Genomic DNA, 22,494 nt, shown 5'->3' with positions numbered 1-22,494 from the left:
CGGAGCTGCAGTTGCAACCTATATCGCAGCTGTAGCAATGCTAGATCCTTTAACCACTGTGCCAGGCTGGGGACTGAACCTGCATCCCAGGGCTCCAGAGATGCAGCCGATCCCATTGCGCCCTAGCGTGAACTCCACCTTGTCTTAGATTATTACAGGTATGAATGAATGCCAGAGGAGGTGAACCCTAATATCTGAGGACAAGATAGGCAGGCTCTGTCCATTCCCTGAAAGATAAAGGTCTTTATGGTATCAGGAGTCAGAAAAACTCCTCTCTACAACGAGACCTCCACACATGGAACTGAGAAGAGACTTCATCACCTCCAGGAGAGTGGAAATGACCCCAACCCCGGGGGGTGGGGTGGGTGGGTTGGATATAAAAGAAGCAGGTAACATAAGCACCATCATCTAGATAAGGAAGGCAGGGACACTGGAAGCTGGTATGGACAAGTTTGTGGACAGTCATGTCCAATCAACTTTTCATTACCTTTCTGAAGAGTTAACAGATTAGCATGTCAGGGGAGGTCACAAATTCCTCATGTCAGAATTTTGGTATGTGCCAGTCTCCTAGAATGAACTTGTAGAAAGACAAATGAACAGCGAAGGCAGTTAGTGAGGTTGGTGTACATCATGTGGCTTCCCATCTTTGGGCCTTTGCCCATGCTGTACCCTTTGCCTGAACTGCCCTCCTCCTCCCTTATGAGTCATCCAAAAGGTTCCTACTCATTTTTTTAGCTTCAGGTCATATGCCATCTCAACCAGAAAAACCCTCCCTGGTCCCTTGAGCTTGGTTGTGTGTTCCCTAGGGGCTCTCACAGTCTGTCATACCCATCACTGTTACTGCATTGACCACCGGAAATTATGGTCCTGTGTCTGAGAACACACCTTGTTCATCTCTGTGTCCTCAGTGTGGATCAGGAGGCCTGACACATAGTAGCTGGTCAGTCAGTTTTGCTCAAGTAACTAGTTGGCTAGTTAAACCCAGTGTGGTAACGATTAATGAACTGATGTTGGCCCGCAGAGGGAAGTCTCTAGGGGAATGCCACAAGGACCTGTGTGTACTGATGGCATTCTGATAAAACTAGTGGGTGACAAAAAACCAGGGGAGTAGGCCATATATTAGACAACAGAATTAGTATCCAAACAGTCATGGGCAGATGGAAACCACTGGAGTCTCGTTGGCCCCCAAGGGGGTTAGAGGAAAAGTCAGGAAGAAAACTCACATCCACTGCAGCCTTGACAATGAAAAAAGTTTTTCTGAGCTAAAACTTACCTCCCGGCAGTGTCCACATTATGACAGCATTTACTATGTGCCAGTCTTTCTACCAGCTCCCTCCCTATCCAACTACCACAGAAAAAGTCTAATTGGGGTGATCTGCTTGGCTTTTATTGGAGAACCAATAAACTGTTTCTCACAGGGCAGGAGAAAGGGGAAATCCTAGCTGGGATTAGAAGGCCTAATGAGAGCTAGGGCTTTGGTGTTCAGCATGTAACAGGCAGGCATGACCACACAGCAGTTTGAGGGCTGTTTGAGAAAGAGGCAGGTCCATCTTCAGGAGTCCAGGGTACCGAACATGTTCAGGAGCCAGTCATGAATACAAGGCTTTGTCATCACCCTATCAACTCTAAATTTGCTACTCAAAAGACCCCAGGAACTACCCTCATGGCTTCTTCACAGCCCCCGCCCTTCTGAACAATGATGCTCAAGCTCTTTTGCATGGAATGAAAGGCCTTCATGTCTAGCCCAGTTCTCAATGTATTTCTCCCTCTATCCTCCACATTAATTAGTTCATTAATTCATTCAGTTTATTCCACAAATATTTATTGAGTATCTACTCAATATTACTATGCACTGTTCTCGGCACTGGGGATACAGCAAAGAACAAAAACAAGAGTCCTGCTTTGTGGAGCTTACAGTCTATTGGGGACAGACAAACACTAATCACAATAAATAAATAAATATATCAGGTGGTGATCAGTGCTCTGCAGAAAAACATAAGCCATAAATAGGATAAGGGGATGATGAAAGTGCTGGTGAATGGGGTTATTTTAGATATGGTGGTTAGGGAATGCTTCTCGAGGGAGGTGACATTTGAGCATACTAGAAGTGGGTGGGCAAGTCATCAGATTATCTACAATTTAGAGTGTTCCAGACAGTGATAACAGCAAGTACAAAGGCTCTGAAGAGGGGGGATATCTGGCATGTTTAAGGGACAGCAAGGAGGCCAATGTGGCTGGAGAAGAGTGAGTGATGGGAAGAGTGATATGAGGCCAGGTCAGAGAGGTTATGGGGACCAGCTTGTGTAGAAACTTTGGGGCCATGGTGAGAGCTTTGGCTTTTATTCTGAGGGAGATGGGAGTTATGGGAGAATTTTGAGCAGAGGAGGGACACAGCCTGATAGGGATTTTTAAAAGAATTTCAGAGAAGACCTAGTAATGGTATTAGAACACTAGGCAAAAGAAAAAAAAAACAAACCAAAAAAACGAGGGAATTACTAGGAAAACAAAAAGGTATGTAACAAAGGATATGTCATTAGACTGTACTATGTAGTCTGGATGTGAACAATATTTACAATGCCATACTCAGGCAAACAGTGACACTGGTTGAACAAAAATTGTATAAAATGTTTAAAGAAATAACAGAGGCAACCACAAAGATGAGCAAGCAACAAGAAACTATTAAGAGATGACCAGGCAGATTGGTAAGTGAAATATATGAAGGCTGTACAAATGAAAAATACCATTGTTGAAATAAAAAATTCTGTGGACAGATTAAACAGCAGATCAGACACAGCTGAAGAGAGAATCAATAAGCTGAAAGATATATCTGAAGAAATTGTCCACAATGAAGTGCAAGAAGACAAGATAGAAAATATCAATGAGATGTTACGAGATATGGAAGATAGAATGAAGAGATGCAAAATATGACTAACTGAATTCTGAGAAAGAAAACATAGAAATAATGGAGGAAAGGCAATATTTGAAGAGATAATGACTGAGAACTTTCTAGAAATTATGAAAAACATGAATCCAGAGGCATGAAGCACATTTCCAAAGTACAATAAATAAAAAAGAAATACATACCGAAACACTAATAGAATGAAAGTGCAGAACCCCCTGAACATTCTCCTCCATGAGAGAGAGAGACCTTGAGAATACCCAGAAAACAAAAACACCTACAAAAATAGTAATTAGACTGACAATGGACTTCTAATATTACCTATAACAATCTATCTTTTAAGAATGAGTATAGAATAAAGACATTTACATATAATAAAGACTGGGAGAATTTAACACCAACAAATCTGTACTAAAAGGGCATCTCAACACTGTATTCATAATGAAGGAAAATGATCCCAGAATGATGGTCTGAGATGCAAGAATATATGCATGAAAATCCAAACACACACCATCTACATAAAATAATACTAAGGATGATATAGAATTTGTGAGGTTAGGGGGGGAAAGGGAGGAAATAAATATACTCAAAAAAATAACACGTGGTCCAAGAGAGGAATGACTAGAGTTGAATGTTTCTAAGCTTCTCGCATTCAAGAAGGATGTTAAAGTACTGTTTAACTTTATTGATTGATTGATTTATGTTTGTTTTTTAGGGCCATACCCATGGCACATGGAGGTTCCCAGGCTAGGGGTCGAATTGGAGCTACGGCTGCAGGCCTACACCACAGCCATAGCCACATTAGATCCAAGCCATGTCTGCGACCTACACCACAGTTCATGGCAATGCCGGATCCTTAACCCACTGAGCAAGGTCAGGAATCGAACCCGCAACCTCATGGTTCCTAGTCGGATTCGTTTCCACTGCACCATGATGGGAACTCCAGCACTGTTTTAACTTAAAAACTTATATGTGCACAGCAAAACCTCAAGGATAACCACAGAAATAATGGGAAAAGAACAGGTAAATTCCAAACCGCAATGAGGAAAAAAATAGAATAAGGAAACAAACAAATGAAAAAAGCAGGCAAAAAAAGAGAAAAATGAAGCATCACAAAGGTGGTGGTAGGAAATAGAAATAAAAAACTATGACGGTAGAGAAAAATCCAAATATTTCACAATATATGTAAACAGACTAAACTTGCCCATTAAAAGATAGAGAGCATTAGATTCGATTTTTAAAAGGTCCAGCTGTATGCCATTCCCAAGAGACATAATTAAAGTATTAAGGCATGAAAATGTTTCAAAGTAACACAAATCCTAACAGGAGAAAAGTCTGTGTTTCTATATTACTGTAAGATACAATAGACTTCAAGGAAAAATGCATTATCAGGAATAGAGAACGTCATACATGTTTAGCAGGAATATATAACAATTCTTGATTTGAATATTCCTAATAAAATACCCTCAAAACATGTAAAGAAAAAGAGAATTACAAGAAGAAACAGATAAATCCACCATCAGAACTGAATATTAACACACCTTACAATTCATGGTATAGTACGACCCCCCGAAAATCAGTAGATATAGAAAATGTGAACAATACAATTAACAAACTTGATAATAGACATATGTAGAACTCTGTATTCAACAATTAGAGAACATACATTCTTATAAATCACATAGGAAACATTCAAAAATACTGATCACGTACTAAGCCATAAAACAAGTCTCAATAAATTTCAGAGCTTTTATCACACAGATCACATCCTCTGATCATAATGCAATTAAGACAAATTTCAATAACAAAGAGGTAAAATTTTAAATCTCCAAATATTTAGAAACACACTTCTCGCAGGTCAAAGAAGTAACCACGATGGAAATGCTGAGTACTTGGAACCGAACAATAATAAAATACGACATGTCTGAACTTGAAGAAAAGCAGTAGTTAGAGGGAAAGTTATGTCCTTAAATGCACAAAAATTAATGAGCTCTGTGCCCAATTTAAGAAATTAGAAAAAGAACAACAGAATAAATCCAAAAAATGTGGAAGGAAGGAGATCAAAAAAGATAAGAGCAGAAATTAAAGAAATAGAAAACAAAGACACAATAGAGAGGAGCAACAAAGCCAAAAGCTGGTTCTTTGAAAAGACTAATAAAATAGACAAACCTCTGGAGAGATTGATCAAGAAAAAAAGTGAGAAAGCACAAATAACCAATATCAGCAATGAAAAAGGAGACATAACTACAGATAGAACAGAGAACAAAAAAACAAGGAAACTTTATGCCGACAAGTTTGAGAACACAGACAAAATGGACCAATTCCTAGAAAACTATAACTTACCAAAATTAACGCAAGAAGAAAAAGAAATCCTGAATAATCCTCCAACTATTAAAGGAACTGAAGAAGTAGTTAAAACTCTTCCTACCAAAAAACAAATAAAAGAACAGAAAATAGCAGGAGGCAGAATTTTCCAATGGATATGTGGGTTACAGGTAGGCAAAAAGATATTAATCCCCTTAGCCCTGGAAGTGTCCACGTATGACCTAAGGCAGTGGAGACCCTAGGCAAGCCACCTCTCTCTATGGGTAGCCTCCTGTGGAGATTCTTAGGGAGTGGCCTTAGGGTGAAATGGGGTCTGACAAATCCCTCTGAAGTCCCTGCAGGTAGTAAGCGCAAATGAGTAACAGCCAGCACTCGGTTACTGCTCTGTGGTAAGTGTGCTAAGCAGGGCCAAGGAGGAGCTCTAAGACTTGGACAGCTTCTTCAGTAGCCAGCTTCTGTAGTCTTCTGCTCAGTGAGGACAAGGGGCCTGTGGAGCTGCTGGAGGAGTCTGTTTTCCAGTTGCCAAGAAACACCACACACGACCCAAGCTGTGACTGGTTGGGGTGGGGTTGGGTGCAGAGAGGCCAAGCAGGGGCTTCTGGAGAGTGTAGCTCCAGGCAGAAGCCCTGAAACTCTGTCTTCACGAATATCAGATACTTCTATCCGTTTGCAGTTGATGAGCCCTTTTAATGGTGTCCAAGCTAGCTGCAGGGTGATGATTCTAACAATGATGTATGTTCTGCAAATAAGAGCTTCATCATTATTTTGAAATAGTTAATATGAAAGAGTTCAATTGGATTCGAAGTCTAATCACATTCTCAGAAGAAATTCTAACAATATATTTGTCAGTGAAACAAAAAGGTATCATTTCACTTGTTAAAACATTTTTGAACAATTCAAAAATTGGTTTCAAATACTTTATCACCTAATTGTACAAAGAAAGATTTTTATTGATGGTGACTGTTAAGAATTTAAAGAACACATCATTAAAGTCTTGATTGGGATTTGTGTGTAATCACTTTGAGCATAAAACCTGATATAAAATAAACATGTTATGGGAGCAGGTTTCAAGTTTCTCATTGAAATTTCTGAAAATATTTTATTTCGAAGTTTAATATTAACTTAATATTAAAATGGAAACACCAAACCAAGATGGTTTTACCAAACAGATCATTCCAAAGTCATACAGCGTATTCCAGAATATTGTAAATGAGGGAACACTGACTCATTCTATAATACCAGCAGAACTTGATGCCAAAAGAAAATACAGACAGCATGAGAAAGGAAAATTAAAGACCAGTTTTACTCATGGACACAGATACAGATATCCTAAACAATATATTAACAAACTGAATCTAGTACTGTATAAAAAGGAAAAGATCATGACCAAATTGTATTTATACCAGAAATACAAAGGTGGTCTAACATGAGGAAAATCTATAAATGTCATTTACTACATTATCAGATTATTGGAGGAAAAAACCATAATCGTCCCAACCAAAGGTATTTGATAAAAATTCAACACCCTTTCATGAGTTAAAAACAATAATTAAAACTTCTTAGCAAAAAGGAATAGGAAGGAACTTGCTTCATTTGATAAAACCTGTAAAAACCAACAGCAAATATCATTCTTACTAGGGAAAAGTTAGTTACTAGGGAAAATCTAAAATATTCAACAAGATAAGGATGCCCATGGCCATCTTTTCTATTCAACACTGTACTGGAGGTCCTGGCCATCTCAGTGAGACAAGAAAAAGAAATGAAAAGCATCAAGTTGGGGAGGAAGAACACAAAACTGTCATTATTAATAGCTGATATGGCTGTCAACGTAGAAAACACAAAGGAATATACAGACAACTTAAAAGGAACCAGGGTTCCTTGAGAAATGGTTGGTTCTGGTTGGGGTTAGGGCAGGAAGAGAAAAGATGAGTGGGAAGCATCGTGCAGTGCTGGCAAGTAAGGAGGTAATCAAACACAGAAGGATGGGGCCATGTCCAAGGGACACAGAAGCCAACCTAAAAGAGTCCCCATTGGCCAAAGCCGGAACAATCTGACCACAAGACAAGTAACAATATAGGATTTATAAGTCAAATTATTAAACAAATATAATCAAGAAACTGAATAACTACATAAATACAGGAGAAGAAACACCATTTTTACAGAAGGATTCCAAATAATATATGTAAATACACCCTCTTCCAGAGGTGGAGCTTAATTCCTCTCCTTCTCCTTGAGGATGGGGTAGATTCTTCCAAAGAAGAGAGTGAAACGGGGAAAAACAGCAAATTTACAATGGAGAAACCTGGCAAACCCCACCTTAACTAAGTGGTGAAGGTCAACATCACCAGTGATGTCATAGGGATATCACATGCCCCTGATGTGATGAAAGGGTACTTCAACTCTGTGGGATTCTTTCCAAGAACAACCCCAGTCTAATTATGAGGAAAACTTCAGACAAATCCAAATTGAGGGACATTCTATAGTGCATCTTAAAACTGTTAAGGTTATTAAAAAAAAAACAACAAAAAAACAAGGAAAGACTGAGAAACTGTCATAGACCAGAGAACACTAAAGAGACATGACAACTTAAATGCAATGTGATATTTGGAACTAGATCCTAGAAAAGAGAAAGGACATTAGTGGAAAACTGGTACAGCTATAGAGAGTCTGACGTTTAGTTAATAGTAATATACCAATGCTGTTTTCTTAGTTTTGACAAAAACACCACAGTGAAGAGTATACAGGAACTCTCCATACTGTCTCTTTATTTACTTTTCTATAACTTAAAATTATCCTGAAATTAAGTTTGCTTAAAGGTAATGGAAGTTTAGCAAGCTGGATGGCTATAATAAAAATATAAAAAATCAACTTCGTTTCTATGCACCTGCAAGAGAGATGAAACACATTAAATAACAAGATCTCATTCATAATCGCAGTAAAAGCCAAGAGTACCAAGGAATAATTCTAACACAAGATATGCGGGCCCTTATACAGAAAATTATAAAGCTCCACACCAAAAGACATTTGAGAATTTATTTAAAGTGAAAGGATATATCATGTTTATAGCTAGGAAGATTCAACATCATAAACATACCAATTCTCTTCAAATGGATTGATAGATTTATTCCAGTTCAAATGTTCTGGTAGAAAATAACAAGCAGATTCTGAAATGTATTAGAAATAACAAATGGCCAAGAATATATGATACTCCTGAAGAAAAACAGGATGAGAAGATTTTGCTCTACCAGATATCAAGATTCCTTATGAAGCTAAAGTAATTAAGTAGTGTCATACTGGTTCAGGGGCAAAAAGCTGGCCAATAGCAGAGATCCCAGAAACAGACTTATGCAGATATGAAATTCTGATATGTGACAGAAGTGGCACTTCAGATCATTAGGCTATCTATGGGGAAAATAATACAATTGGCTCCCTACCTTGTAACTTACACCACAAAAAATCAATTCCAGTTAGATTAAGGGCTTAAAAGTGAAAGGCAAGCCTTTAAACTTTTATTAGAAGAAAATAAAGAATATCTTTATAACCATAGGTTAGGGAAGACAACACAAAAAGTGCTGGCTACAGAGAAAAAAACTGAATTGCTCAACTCATTTAAAAGCCATATAATTGACAAATAATGAGTATCCAAATAATTAACTTCTATAAATCAGTAAAAATTTTCAAATGGGCAAAAGACATTAATAGTCATTGTACAGAAGAAGAAACATGTGTGACCAATAAAACATTAAAAGATGCTCAATCATACTGGTAATTTGAAACATGCTAATTAAGTCCACGACTCACTATAATGACAAAAATTAAAAAGTGGGACAATATCAAGTATTGATAGGGTACGAATCAATGGGACCTCTTATAAATTGCTGAAAGATGTGTAAATTGGTACCAACAGTTTAAAACACATTTTGGCATAATCCCATCATGACGAATGTTTACATTAACCAGCAATTCCATTCCTAGGTATACAACTTAGAAAAATGGGTGTGCATGTGTGTCAGGAGATATGTACAAGAATGTTCATAATAGCACTTATTATAAGAGCAAAAATCTAGATATGACCTAAATGTCTCTCAATAGGCAAATGGGTGAATAATTTGTTTTAAGATCACCTGATGGAATATTATACAGCACTGAGAATGAACAAGCTACAGCTACATGCAAAACAGGGAATCTTGGAAACACAACGAGTGAAAAAAGTAAATCACAAAAGACCATATACAGTATGATACTATTTTTTACAAATCTCATAACCAAGTCAAATAAACAATGTATTGGTTAAGCAGCTCCACAAATATGAAAAAAATAGATATCAAAAAGAGCAAAAGAATGTTAAACACAAGACTTAGGATACGGGTAATTTCTGGCAGGGAGTTAGAGAATGGGACAGAAAACGACATAGGGAAAGATACTATCATTAATGTTGTCCTTGGGTGGGGTTGTAAGTTCTGGGTTTTCATTATTATTATTATTATTATTTATAACTCACGTATATAAGGTATATATTCTTTTACTATATGTCTAATATATTTTGTATGAACAAACGAGGAATGGGAAAAGAATAGGAAGAATTGAGGAATGACAACTCTTGAAGAGTTTTGTTGTTAGAAGAATAGAGAAACAAAGTCGTATTTGCAAGGGGACATGGGATGAAGAGTTTTAAATTTTTTAAAGATGGGAGCAATAGGAGACCGATGGAATGGCAGAGTGAGGACTTTGGTGAACCAGCTCTCTCTCCAAAACAATGAAAATATGGGCAAACCAACTAAAACCAACCAGTTCAAAACTCTGGCAATTAACAAAGGCATAGAATGAAGTGAAAATCAGCGATCCAAGAGAAACAACTGAATCTTGGCAAGAGAGCAGATTTTATGACATTTTTGTGTGTGTGACATTTTAACTTGTGGCTCTTCCCACCCTCCCACCCTCTCCAGCTTAGTGGTTCAATAGCCAAAAGCTGAACAAATTCCAGAAAACAGAGCCATGCTTTGGCTGGGAATTTAAAAGAAAATCCTGGAGGATGAGACAACTATAGGGAACTCTGAAAAGCTCTGACATACTCCTTGGTATCTAAAGGGCTATATACATGGTTATGTGCATGCCCAAGAAAGCTGGAAAAGGAGAGGGACTAAGTCATTACTTCTGTCTGACTGTGAGGTCCTGTGCAAGCGGAAAGTGAAAGCTAAGACTGCCTTGCAAACTTACTGAAGTTTGAAGGCATGTCTTCTCACACAGATCTCCTTGGCAGAGGGTGGAAGACATACAGACAAGGCATTTAAGGAAATCTATCTGACCAATCACCAAATCATACTTACCAGGTATGACCCCTAGGAATCCAAGCTTAAAAACAAGATCTTTTTTTTTTTTTTTAAAAGGTTACCAGAGAACTCAGAGGCCACATAATGCAGGGAAATATAGAATCCACAGACTCAGTCAAGTAAAGTTACTAAACAAATTAACAACAAGAAAAATAACAATAATGACAACGACGCGACGCAACACACACACACACACACACACACACACACACACACACACACACACACACACCAGAACAACAAACCTTGAGGGTGGGAGAGTCTAAAACTAGAGTTATTAGAGCAGAGTATCTAAAATGTCCAATTTTTGACAAAATAATTATGAACCAAGAAAAGAAACAGGAAAGTATGTTACATATACAGGGGAAAAAAATCAGCCAAAAGAACATGTCCCTGAGGAGGCCAATGTTTGGGACTTAACAAAGACTTTAAATTAGTAATTATAAATATTTTCAAAGAACTAAAGGAAACTGTATTTAAAGAGTTGAAGGAAAGTGTGAGAACAATGTCTCACTAAATGGAAAATATCAATAAAGAGACAGAAATCATTTTAAAAAATCAAATAGAAAATCTTGTGCTGAAAGGTATAATAACTGAAATGAAAAATTCACTTAGAGGGGCTCAACAACATATTTGAGCTGGCAGAAGAGAGAAAGGGTAAATTTTATGATAGGTCAAACAGATATGATCCGTTCTGAAAAGCAGAAAGAAAAAAGAGTAGAAAGAAGAAAACAGAAAAAGCTTCACACATAAGTGTACCAACATATATATAATGGAGGTATCAGAAGGACAAGAGAAAAAGGGGCCTCAGAAAAGGGCCAAAACATCACAAAGTTGATGGAAAACATAATCTATACTTTCAAGAAGCTCAAGTAAAATAAACTCGAAGAGATACACACCTAGACACAGAGTGAAACTGATGAAAGTCAAAGACAAGAATATCTTGAATGCAGCAAGAGAAAAATGACTTGTTGCATTATAAGGGATCCTTATTAAGATTAACAGCTGATTTGTTATCAGAAACCACTGGAGGCCAGAAGACAGTGTAATGACATCTTTAATACATTGAAAGAAAGAGATAGATAATTCTTCTACATCTAGCTAAACTGTCCTTCAAACATGAAAGAGAAGATAAACAAAAAAAAAAAAAGAAAGAAAGAATTTGTTGCTAATAGACCTATCTTGCAAGAAATACTAATTTCAGGCTGAAATTAAAGGACACTAAATAGTAACTTAAAGGTAATTACACAACTATTACGAATGGTGTTTTTGTTTGTAACTTAAAGGAATTACACAGGTATTTTTGTTTGTAACACTTTTATTCTTCTGTTTTAAAAGATAACTACATAAGCAATAATTAAAAAAACTATGTTGGCAAGCTTATAATGTATAAAGAGGTAATTTGTATGATAATAATACTATGAAGGAGGTGAAAGGGAACAGAAGTATATTAGAGCGAAGTTTTTATATGCCATTGAAATTAAGTTAGAATTAACCCAAAGTAGATTGTTTCAAGTTAAGATGTTAGTTGTAATTTCCAGGGCAACCACTAAGAACTTAACTCAAAAATATACAGTTAACAAGGAAATAAAAAAGTTATAGGAGAAAACATCTACTTGATATATAGGAAGAGAGCAATTGAAGAACAAAAGAACATAAATGACATAACACACACACAAGGCAAATATCAATCCTTTACAAACTCTTCCAAAAAACAGAGAAGGAAACACTTCCCAATTCGCTCTATGCAACATGTATTATTCTGATACCAAAAACAGACAAAGACATAAGAAAACTATAGGCCAATATCCCTTATGAATAGAGGTGTAAAAATTCTCAACAAAATACCAGCAAAACAAGTCCAGGCACATATTATATATTGCATTATATAACATTAGGATCTATTTCAAGAATGCAAAGTTAGTTTATTATCTGAAACATAATCAATGTAATATACCCTATTAAAAGGACAAACAAACTCCACACGATCATCTCGGTAGATGCAGAAAAAGCATCTGACAATATCCAACACCCATTCATGGCAAAAACACTCAGAGAACTAAAATTAGAAGGGAACTTCCTCAACTTGATAAAGGAAAACTATGTAAAACCCACAGCTAACACCACGCTTAACGGAGAAAGATTCAATACTTTCCCCCTAAGATCAGGAACAAGACAAGGATGTCTGCTCTCATTACTTCTAGTCAACACTGTAGGTCTAACCAGGGCAATTGGTCAAGAAAAGTAAATAAAAGGCATCCAGATTGGAAAATAAATGTAAAACTATCTCTCTCTGTAGATGATGTGGTCTTATATACAGAAAATCCTAAGGAATCTACTAAAAACTATTTGAACTAATAAACAAGTTCAGCAATGTGACAGGATAGAAGATCAATAAACAGAAATCAATTGTATTTCTACACACTAGCACTGAATAATCAGCAAGTGAAATTAAGAAAACAGCCCCATTTATAATAGCAGCACAAAGAATAAAATACCTAAGGAATAAATTTAACAAAGTAAGTGCAAGACCTGTACACTGAAAACTATAAAACACTTCTGAAAGAATGAAGCTGTAAATGGAAAGACTTCTCATGTTCATGGATTGGATGACTTAATATTGTTCAATGGCAATACTTCCCAAATTGATAAACAAAGACAATACAATCCCTATAAAAGCTTCAGCTGATTTTCTGCAGAAACTTACAAGAGGATGCTAAAATTCATATGGAAGTGCAAAGGACTTAGAACAGCCAAAGCAATCTTGAAAAAGAACAAAGTTGGAGGAGTCCCATTTTCTGATTTCAAAATTTACTACACAGCTAATGTAATCAAGACAGTGTAATCTGGCACAGTGACAAATATATAGATCAATGAAATAGAATTGAGAGTCCAAAAATTAACCTTCACATTATGATTAATGGTTAACTGATTTTTCACGAGGTTGTCAAGACAGTTCCAATGAAGGAAAAAATACTCTTTTCAACAAAATGTGCTGGGAAAACTAAATGTCTACAAACAGGAGTTCCCATTGTGGCTCAGTGACAACGAACCCAACCAGTATCCATGAGGATGCAGGTGTGATCCCTAGCTTCCCTCAGAGGGTTGAGTACCTGGCATTGCCATGAGCTATGGTGTAGGTCACAGATATGGCTCAGATCTGACGTTGCTGTAGCTGTGGTGTAGGCTGGCAACTGCAGCTCCTATTCAACCCCTAGCCTGGGAACCTCCATATGCGGCAGGTGCAGCCCTGAAAAGACAAAAAAAAAAAAAAATTAAATATCCACAAATGGAAGAATAAAATTTGGACCCCCACCTCACACTATGCACAAAAATTAACTCAAATGAATCACCAGCCTAAATTTAAGAGCTAAAGCCTTGCAATTCCTGGAAGAAAGCAATGGACTAAATCTTTGTGACCTTGGTTTATGGAATGGTTTCTTGGATATGACACAAAAAGTCAAGAGATAAAAGAAAAAAAAAGCAAATAAACTGAACATCAAAATGAAATCTTTTGTGCATCAAAGGACACCATCAAGAAAGTGAAAAAACAACCTGAAGAATGGGAGGAAAGATTCGCAATTCATCTATCTGACAAGAGACTTGTAACTGAAGTATATAAAGAATTCTTACAATCCAACAATAAAAAGACAAATAATCTAATTTCTAAAAGGCTAAGGATTTGAATAGACATTTTCTCCAAAGAAGACACGAAAATAGCCAATGTGAAAAGATGTTCAACATCATTAGTCATTAGGGAAATTCAAATAAAAACACAATGAGATACCACTTCATACTCATTAGAATGGCTATAATTAAAAAAAAACAATAAAAGGTTTTGGTGAGGATATGGAGAAATTGGAACCCTCATACATTGCTGATGGAAATGTAAAATGGTGCAGCCACTTTGGCAAAGTTTGGTAATTCCTCAAAAGTTAAACATAGAGCTGCCATATGACCAAGCAATCCCACTGTTAGGTGTCTACCCAAGAGAAAAGAAAACATACATTCACACAGAAACTTGTACACAAATGTTCTGAGCAACATTATTTGTAATAGCCAAACACGAAAACTGAAATGTCCATTGACTGACAAATAAATGAACAAAAGGTAGTATATCCATACAATGGGATATCATTTGGCAATAAAAGGGAATGCCACATGCAACGACATGGATGAACCTCAAAACGGTTATGCTACGTGAAAGAAACCACTCATAAATGCCAATATGATCCCATTTATATGAGATGTCTTGACAAATACAGACACAAAGTGGATTAGTGGCTGCCTAGGGTTTGGGGGAGAGGAGTCATTGGGAGTTAACTGATAATCAGTATGAAGCTTCTTTTGGGGGGAATAAAGATATTCTAAAATTGATTGTGGACAATGCTGTCACTATATTAAAGGCCACCGAATAGAATAGTAAGTGCCTTTTTAAAGGGTGAATTTTATGCTATGTGAAATAGGTCTCAACAAAGCTATAACAAAAAGATGCAAGCAATAACAAGATGTCTGTGTGTTAATGGTAATGATCTCGCAAGACCAGGAAACTGAGGCAGGAGAGAGGGGAAGGCTGCTGGAGCAATGTACTCAAGTAGGTCAGACGATGGGATCTAGTCCCAAATTGGAGAGGTAGGGTTTTGATGACAGCGGGGACAGTTTATCCTTAATAGCAGAAAAGAAGGCAGAGTATGTAAGTACAGATGCTGTTTGGTGGGTGGATGTGGAAGTGGGAATCTGTGTTGGTTCTCTTCGATGGTTTAAAATTTTTAGTCAAGCAGGCAGCCTGAACCTAGGATGGGAGACGAGGTGTTAGAGATTTGAAGAGAGAGAAAGTCTGAAATAGCCATCAAGAAGGGTAGGACAGTGAATGGCCTGGGGAAGTACAGTGGAGCTGGCAGAGTTGGATTTAAGCAGGGCCGGGGTTCTGCCTGCTAAGTATGCTAAAGTGGCAGAAGGCAAAGGAAGTGAGGATGCATGCAAGGCAATGAGTATTATGACGGACCAGAGAATCTAAGCTGATTAAAGAAAGGACATGGGAACATGGAAGAAGTAAGGGTAGTGAAAATGTTCAGTCCCAGTGGCACCGAAGGATGGCTGGAATTGGGGTGCTAGAGGACCAGAAGGACAGGTACTGGTTGGATGTCAGGAGGCCTAAAACTGTGATTATGGAGGTGATGCAGTCACAGGTACTGACAGGAAGGCTAAGACCACTGGGGTACATGCCTGAGGTGGGGCTGAAAGGCCAAGAGTACTGTAGAAAAGCAGACCACAGAACTGAGAGACAAGACTATTGGAAGGGTCATCTATGAGGATGTTAAAATCACCAAGTGGTAGGCTGGAGCAGTATTATAGAGAGAGACAGATAACTGGTAGCTAAATTCTTTTAGGAATGAGATATGACATGGGCAGGTATGTGTGTATGTCTACACCTGACTGTAACAGACGAGTAGGTGATTCGAGAGTTAAAACAAGGTGGTTGATATTTACATAATCTTTTTTTTTTTTGCCATGTTCATGGAATGCGAGGATCAAACCTGAGCCACAGCAATGATAACACCAAATCCTTAACTGTGAGGCTACTAGGGAATTCTAGATATTTACATAATCTTACTGGATCTCTCCACAAATTACCTACTAATTTCAAAGGGAAAAAGAGTATAATGGAGAAACCTGGAAACACCAACTTAAACAAATAGTCAATGTGAGCAAAATTAGTATTGGGATAAACTGTTATCATGTGTTTCCTGACACAAAGCACTGAAGACGGAGTTCCCGCTGAGGCTCAGCAGGTTAAGAACCTGATTAATATCCACGAGGATGCAGGTTTGATCCCTGGCCTCACTCAGTGGGTTAAGGATCTGGCACTGCTGCAAGCTGCAATGTAGGTAGCAAATGCAGCTTGGATCCGGTATTGCTGTGCCTGTGGTATAGGCCTCTAGCCTGGGAACTTCCATATGCCACAGGTGGAGCTGTAAAAAGGAAAACAAAGCACTGAAGACACATCTCTTCTGTGGTATTCTTGCCAAATTACATAACTATAATCACAAAGAAACATCAGGCAAACTCAAATTCTATAAAATACCTGGCCAGGACTCTTCAAAAGTTTCCAAAGACATGAAAGACAAAAGGACTGTCCCAGATTGAAAGGGCCTAAGGAGATATGACAAATACAATGTGGGATCCTGAATTAGATCCTAGAAGAGAAAAATTATATTAGTGGAAAAACTGATGCAATTCAAATAGGTTCTGTGCTGTCATTAAGAGTGCTGTACCAGGAGTTCCTGCTGTGACACAGTGGGTTAAGGATCTTGTGTTGTCTCTGTGGCAGCATGGGTTTGATTTCCAGCCCGGCACAGTGGCTTAAGGACCCGGTGTTGCTGCAGCTGAGGCATGGCAGATTTGACCCCTGGCCTGGGAACTTCCATGTACCAAGGGTGCGACCAAAAAATGAGTACTGTACCAATGTTAATTTCCTAATTTTAATAACTGAGCTGCAGTTGTGTAATTTCTTAACATGTGGAGAATCTGAGTGAAGGATATATGGAAATTCTTTGTCCTATTTTCATAACTTCTAAAAAGTCTGAAATTATTCAAAAATGAAACTTTTCTTTGGCCATGCTTGAGGCATGAGGAAGTTCCTGGGCCAGGAATCAAATCTGAGCCAGAGCAGTGACAATACCAGATCCTTAACCCACTGAGCCATCGAAAAATTTTTAATTCTAAAAAAACAGAACGTTTAAGGAGGCGAGAGAGAGAATGTCTGGGAAGGACATATGGCAAGAGCGGGATTGAGGGGGCTGCTGGGGGAGCCAAGTGCTTAGGGGAAAGCCAGATTTCTGTTCAAGCAGTGGTTCTCAGTTGGGGTGGAAGAGACAGTCAAGAGGTGTTCGGGGGCGTTTTCGGCTGTCACAATAATTGGACTTACTTGTGAAATTTAGTGGGCACAGCCCAGGGATGCTCAGCATCCTGCAGTGCACAAGACAGCTCCACACAGCAAAGAATAGTACTGCATCCCATATGACTTTAGAATGTTCCACCATTCTAAATGTTCACCAATCATGTAGGTGAAAAAACCTGTTCATTCACTCATTTATTCATTCAACAAACATTTATTGAGAGCATCTACTATGTCCAAGCACTGTTTTAAGTAATAGGGATACATCAAGGCACAAGAAAGACAACCACCTCTGCTCTTCTGTAGTTTACAATCAAGTAGGAGAATCAGAAAATAAACAACAAATGCAATAAAGATGTAAGTTATGTATTATGTAAGGGGATGAGGAGTGCTAGGGAAAAAATAGAGCAGGGTATGTGCTGGGGAGAGCCAAAATTTTCAACAGGGTGGTCAGGGTAGGCCTCACTGAGAAAGTGACATCTGAGTAGAGGCCTGAAGGAGGTGAGGGCATAAGCTTTGTGGATACTGTGGGGGTGGGGGAGCATTTTTAGTACAAGGGATGGTCCAGTACAAACCCCTGGGGTGGACATGTGCCTTATATGTTCAAGTAGCAACAAGGAGGCCAGGATGGGTGAAACACAGGGAGCAAGTGGGGAGAGTGGTTGTAGGGGCCAGATCATGGATTTTAATATATAAAGACTGCTCCAGAAATTCAATAACCACCATATAAATTGAGGGAAGATTGCATTTTGTTTTTAGAACTTTCTGAAGAACTGTTCATCATCTAGGAAAATTGCATCACCCTATCTGCGGTGTCTGAGTCATAGTGTAGCTGTCACCTTCCCAGGTACAGGCATCATCATGTGAAGGCAATTTCATTATGTCTTCTAATGGAATTATATCCTAGCCTTTACATACTGAAATACATACTGTTTTATTATAAATTATTATTCCTTTCCTTCTCCCTTGTATTCAATTAGGACATTATATTGGTTTTGGAGGAATTATGTATGTAGACAGATTCTCTTATCTATGCACTTCAATTCAGAAGAGTGAAGGGAGTATTTCAAAATATACATTATAAAAATGGAGTGTTGTGTCCAAAAGGTATGAGAACCACTAAGGCATGGCAAGAAAACAACAGGACTATTCAGAAACCAGGGTGAGAATGAAGGGGATTTTGCTCTGATGATTTTCCAAAGGCCTGGGCAATTCCACGGCTGTAAGGGAATGTAACTAGGAGACCTCTGGTCTCTGGTCTTTGTGTGGTGATTAACATGATACAGAACAAGGACCTGATCCACTCTTTCATCTAAGCTGCTCCCCACCCTGGGGGTCTCACCTGTTTAACACAGTAGGGTGGGGAACAAAGAGGAGAGTTCTCGCCTCAAAGAGGCCAGAAGAAGCCTAAGGCCAGGCTTCACCCCCCCCCTTCCCGGGGCCACAGAACAGTCCAGAGCCACAGGCTAAGCTCAAAGGTGCTCTCAGGCCAAGCTCACTGCTATAAACAATGCACTACTAACCTGTTTAGGGATGGGAAAAAGACAAACAGAAAGAGGAAAAGCAAAAACAGAGAAAGACAGAAGCAGTCAAAAAGAACCAACTGGGGAGGAGGAAGGGTCAGAGACAGCAGGGAGAAAATAAAGCCAAAGGGAAAGACAGATTATATTCTTTTCAATCAATAACAATTATTATTTATTGAAACTTTTCCAGGGGCCAGGTGCTGGGCAAAGTGATGCGTACGTATTGTCATAGGTGGAGATTATATTAGACTTCCATTTGACAGATGAGGAAACTGAGACACCACTGGGTGAGGCTCAAGGTCTTACGGCTAGTTTAACTAGAACGGTCAGGATTCAGCCTGTAAGGTCTCTTAGAGAGGGAGCCAGACAGAAAGACGGAGACAGAAAGATGGAGACAGAGACAGAGGAAGAGGGGGGTGGGTGTGGGCAGAGAGAGAGAGAGACGGAGACTTACAGACACGCAAGCAGACGATCACATGAGCTGCAGACCTGCACAGTACCGTTTCCCAAGAGACAGAAATGGGGGGAGCGCGGAGGGCGGGCATGGGCGGTGGGCTCCGCAGGGTACTCACCTGGTTGCCGTCTGGGGCCGCAGGAGCACTCGCCCTCCCTTTGCTACCCGCACGATCCTCCGCAACCCGCTGACCTAGGGTTGAGAGGCCGCCCGGGTAAAAAGCTCGCCGAGGTCCCACCCCTCACGCGCTCCAGCCCGGCATCTTTCCCCTCGCCCTCCGCCCCACCCACCCCCGTCTTTACAGCGTCTCACCGGGAACTTCAGACCGTCGGCGTCGCCGCTGCCTCGCTCGACCAGGTTCCAGCGGCAGGCAGCAGGACCTCGCGAAAGCACTGGACGCGTCCCTCCCGCCTGCCGGAGCTATTGCGAGGTCGCAGGCCGCCACCGCTACCGACGGCTCCAGGTTCCCATTGGAGGAGTGCCCTCCTGCCTTTCCTGGGATTGGCTGGAAATGGAAACACTTTATTTTTACCCCCCAAGGCTGGATCCAGGCCGAAGAAAACCCGCCCCTTTGGGGGTCTTTGATTGGTTTACGTGCCAAGCCCACCCTTTATTAGCATTGGCCAGGAAGAGGACTCGTCATCGCTGTTTGCCAGTCCATTCGACAGGCGTTTGAGAGGTTAGTTGGGAGCACGCAGGCGCGAAGCCTAAAGTGAGGCCTGACGCGAGTCACTAGAGAGCCGCGGCTTCTTGACGTCTTATTCTCCGTAAGCCCCCTCGCGCAAGCCGTCGCTCCGCTAAGAGACACGACTCTGCCTCCAGTTTCCCATAGCTTACGCCCACCTGCAGAGACTTCTTGAGCAGAGATTTCTCTCGCTTAAAAAGAACGTGGTTCCTAATTTTATCCCTGGAGGATGATCTGGTTATAGGGGTCTGGCCAGTCACCCACCAGCCCCTGCTACATATTGATTAAGACATTGGTCAAGTGGCCACTTTGCTTGGAGCCTCAGTTTAACTGTCTGTGAAATGGGAAGATAATTTTAAAAATCTTTCCTGACAATGCCATTCCTTCAATGGAGGATTCAATGAGAGAAGGTAAATTAGTTGTCTGGGCATAAAAATTGGTCTCCTCTCCTTCTTGCCATTGCCATTGTTTCAGCCTGAGGGAACCATGACCCAGAGAGGCAAACCGATTGGCTTGAGGTCATACAGCAATAAGACCCAGCATAAAACCCAGGCTTCTCTCCTCCAAACGAACGCTGTCTAAAAAGGAAGCGGTGGGGTGGGAAGGAGAGACAGGAAAGGAAGGATCTTTCTACTACCAAGCGTTCTTAATTTGGGTTCATAGATCTCCAATCCAGTCCAGACACAGGGTTTAGAGGGGTCCATGAATTTGGATGGGAAAAAATTACATCTTTGTTTTCAGTCTCCTAATTGAAATTTAGCATCTTTTTGGTAAAGAATGTAACTCACTATAGTAATAGCAGTACCTGTGACTCTGTCACTAATAGAAATCACAGATTTTCATACCATATTACAGATGTTGCACATTTCTTGAAATATCCTGTAATCTCTATCTTAAAATCATGATTGACATTAGACCTCCCCAGTATATCTTGTGATTAACAAAGAGCACATATATTACTATAGCACATATTTGCTTTTCCATGTCTTAGTAACTATATTTCACCACAGTCAATATTGTATAGTGCTTTATATTTTATTTTATGCATTTAAAATATATTGTTTTCTGAGAAAAGGCCCAAAGCCTTCACCAGATCACCAAACAGGTCCATGGCACACACAATAAATGTTAAGAACACTTGTATTTGACTCTGGGCTCTGGGAGGACAAAGATTTGGTTGATTGTGTTTCTTTGTTGTATCTGTGTAACCCAGTTTCTATCAGGCACACAGCAGGTGCTCAATAAGTGTTTACTGAATGAAAAATAGGATGCCTCCCTAACCATCCTCCACACCTCCAACTGAGGGAACCAGTGCTGGCCTTTTTGGTCACCACAGAGGGATCTAGTTTTCTGAATTTAGTTTTGTCCCTATCAATCTGCTTTTGTTCACAGAAGTAGGTGGCACTTTAAAGGTCTTTCCCTAGGAGATCCTGTGAACCTCACCCTCAGGAGCAGGGCCCTCTGCTGCAGGGGAGTGGGGTGAGTTGTGAAGGATACAGAGACAAGAAGCTTCAGCATGGGAGAGACACTGGGGGGCATTGGGTCCACAACTCCTCATCTTCCTCCTGGTTTCTGTTTGGGGTCCCAGCAAATGGCCCTGTCTTCACTGGTCTTCAGCAAAGATTGTATTTTGGAGTTGGATGTGACCTTCTAAAACAGTCCTCCCTTTTGGAGGACCAGACTAGGCAGGACCTGAAGCCACACCACATACTGAGGAGTGAGGGCACAGGGAACAAGATGTCACCCTAGGCAAAGAACATCCTCTTATCCCATGCTTAAGTCCAGGACATGAGCACCCTGGCCAACTGTATTAGAATCCCGTAATTGTGTCCTAACAGTGTCCCTGAAGTCAGAGGCCCTCTGTGACAGGGTAGGTGAAGAGGAGCCACAAATGCCAGGATGAAAGGCTGGGGATTTGAATAAAGGGACAGAGAGGATGGGCAAGAGCATGATGAAGGCCAGGCTTCAAGAGGTCTGCTTCAAGGCTAGACTCCATCTTGGGATCTTAGCCTGGTTGCTTCGCCTGGGCTGATTCCCTGGCATGATTAGCCTAAATTTGCAGATAGGAAAACTGAGACCCTCTAGAAAGGATGAAGGAGCCAGAGCAGATAGAGGCAAGGATACCCAGGCCATCTATCTCTCAGACTGGCTGGGAGCTTCTTGCCAGGCTGATCCTTTCCTGGCCCAGTTCAGGCCCTTTGCCTCTGCTGCTTTCCCCTCCCCTCCACTTCACCATGTGCTCATTGGGAGTGGCTCCAGATACTGCACATAGGTGTCTCTTCTTTCTGCACAAGATGACTTGACTCAGCATCCTGCACTCTCAGCTCTGGCCCTGGGGCAAGGTGTTCTCCTTTCTGGGCCACCGTCTCTTCTACCCACT

At 40.0% G+C, this 22,494-nt stretch overlaps 1 long non-coding RNA gene across 1 annotated transcript; it reads right to left on the bottom strand.

Moving 5' to 3' along the window:
- Positions 1,801-21,488, bottom strand: LOC102158661. The gene is made up of 3 exons (XR_309221.3): positions 19,742-21,488; positions 19,548-19,621; positions 1,801-5,963 (listed from the first exon to the last, which is right to left on the bottom strand). It is a non-coding gene; the product is annotated as an uncharacterized LOC102158661 (long non-coding RNA).

Source organism: Sus scrofa, chromosome X (assembly GCF_000003025.6).
Source record: "Sus scrofa isolate TJ Tabasco breed Duroc chromosome X, Sscrofa11.1, whole genome shotgun sequence".
In the NCBI taxonomy this organism is placed as follows: Eukaryota; Metazoa; Chordata; class Mammalia; order Artiodactyla; family Suidae; genus Sus; species Sus scrofa.
The sequence above is the reverse complement of the archived record's forward strand: the minus strand, read 5'-3'. Positions and strand labels throughout refer to the sequence as shown.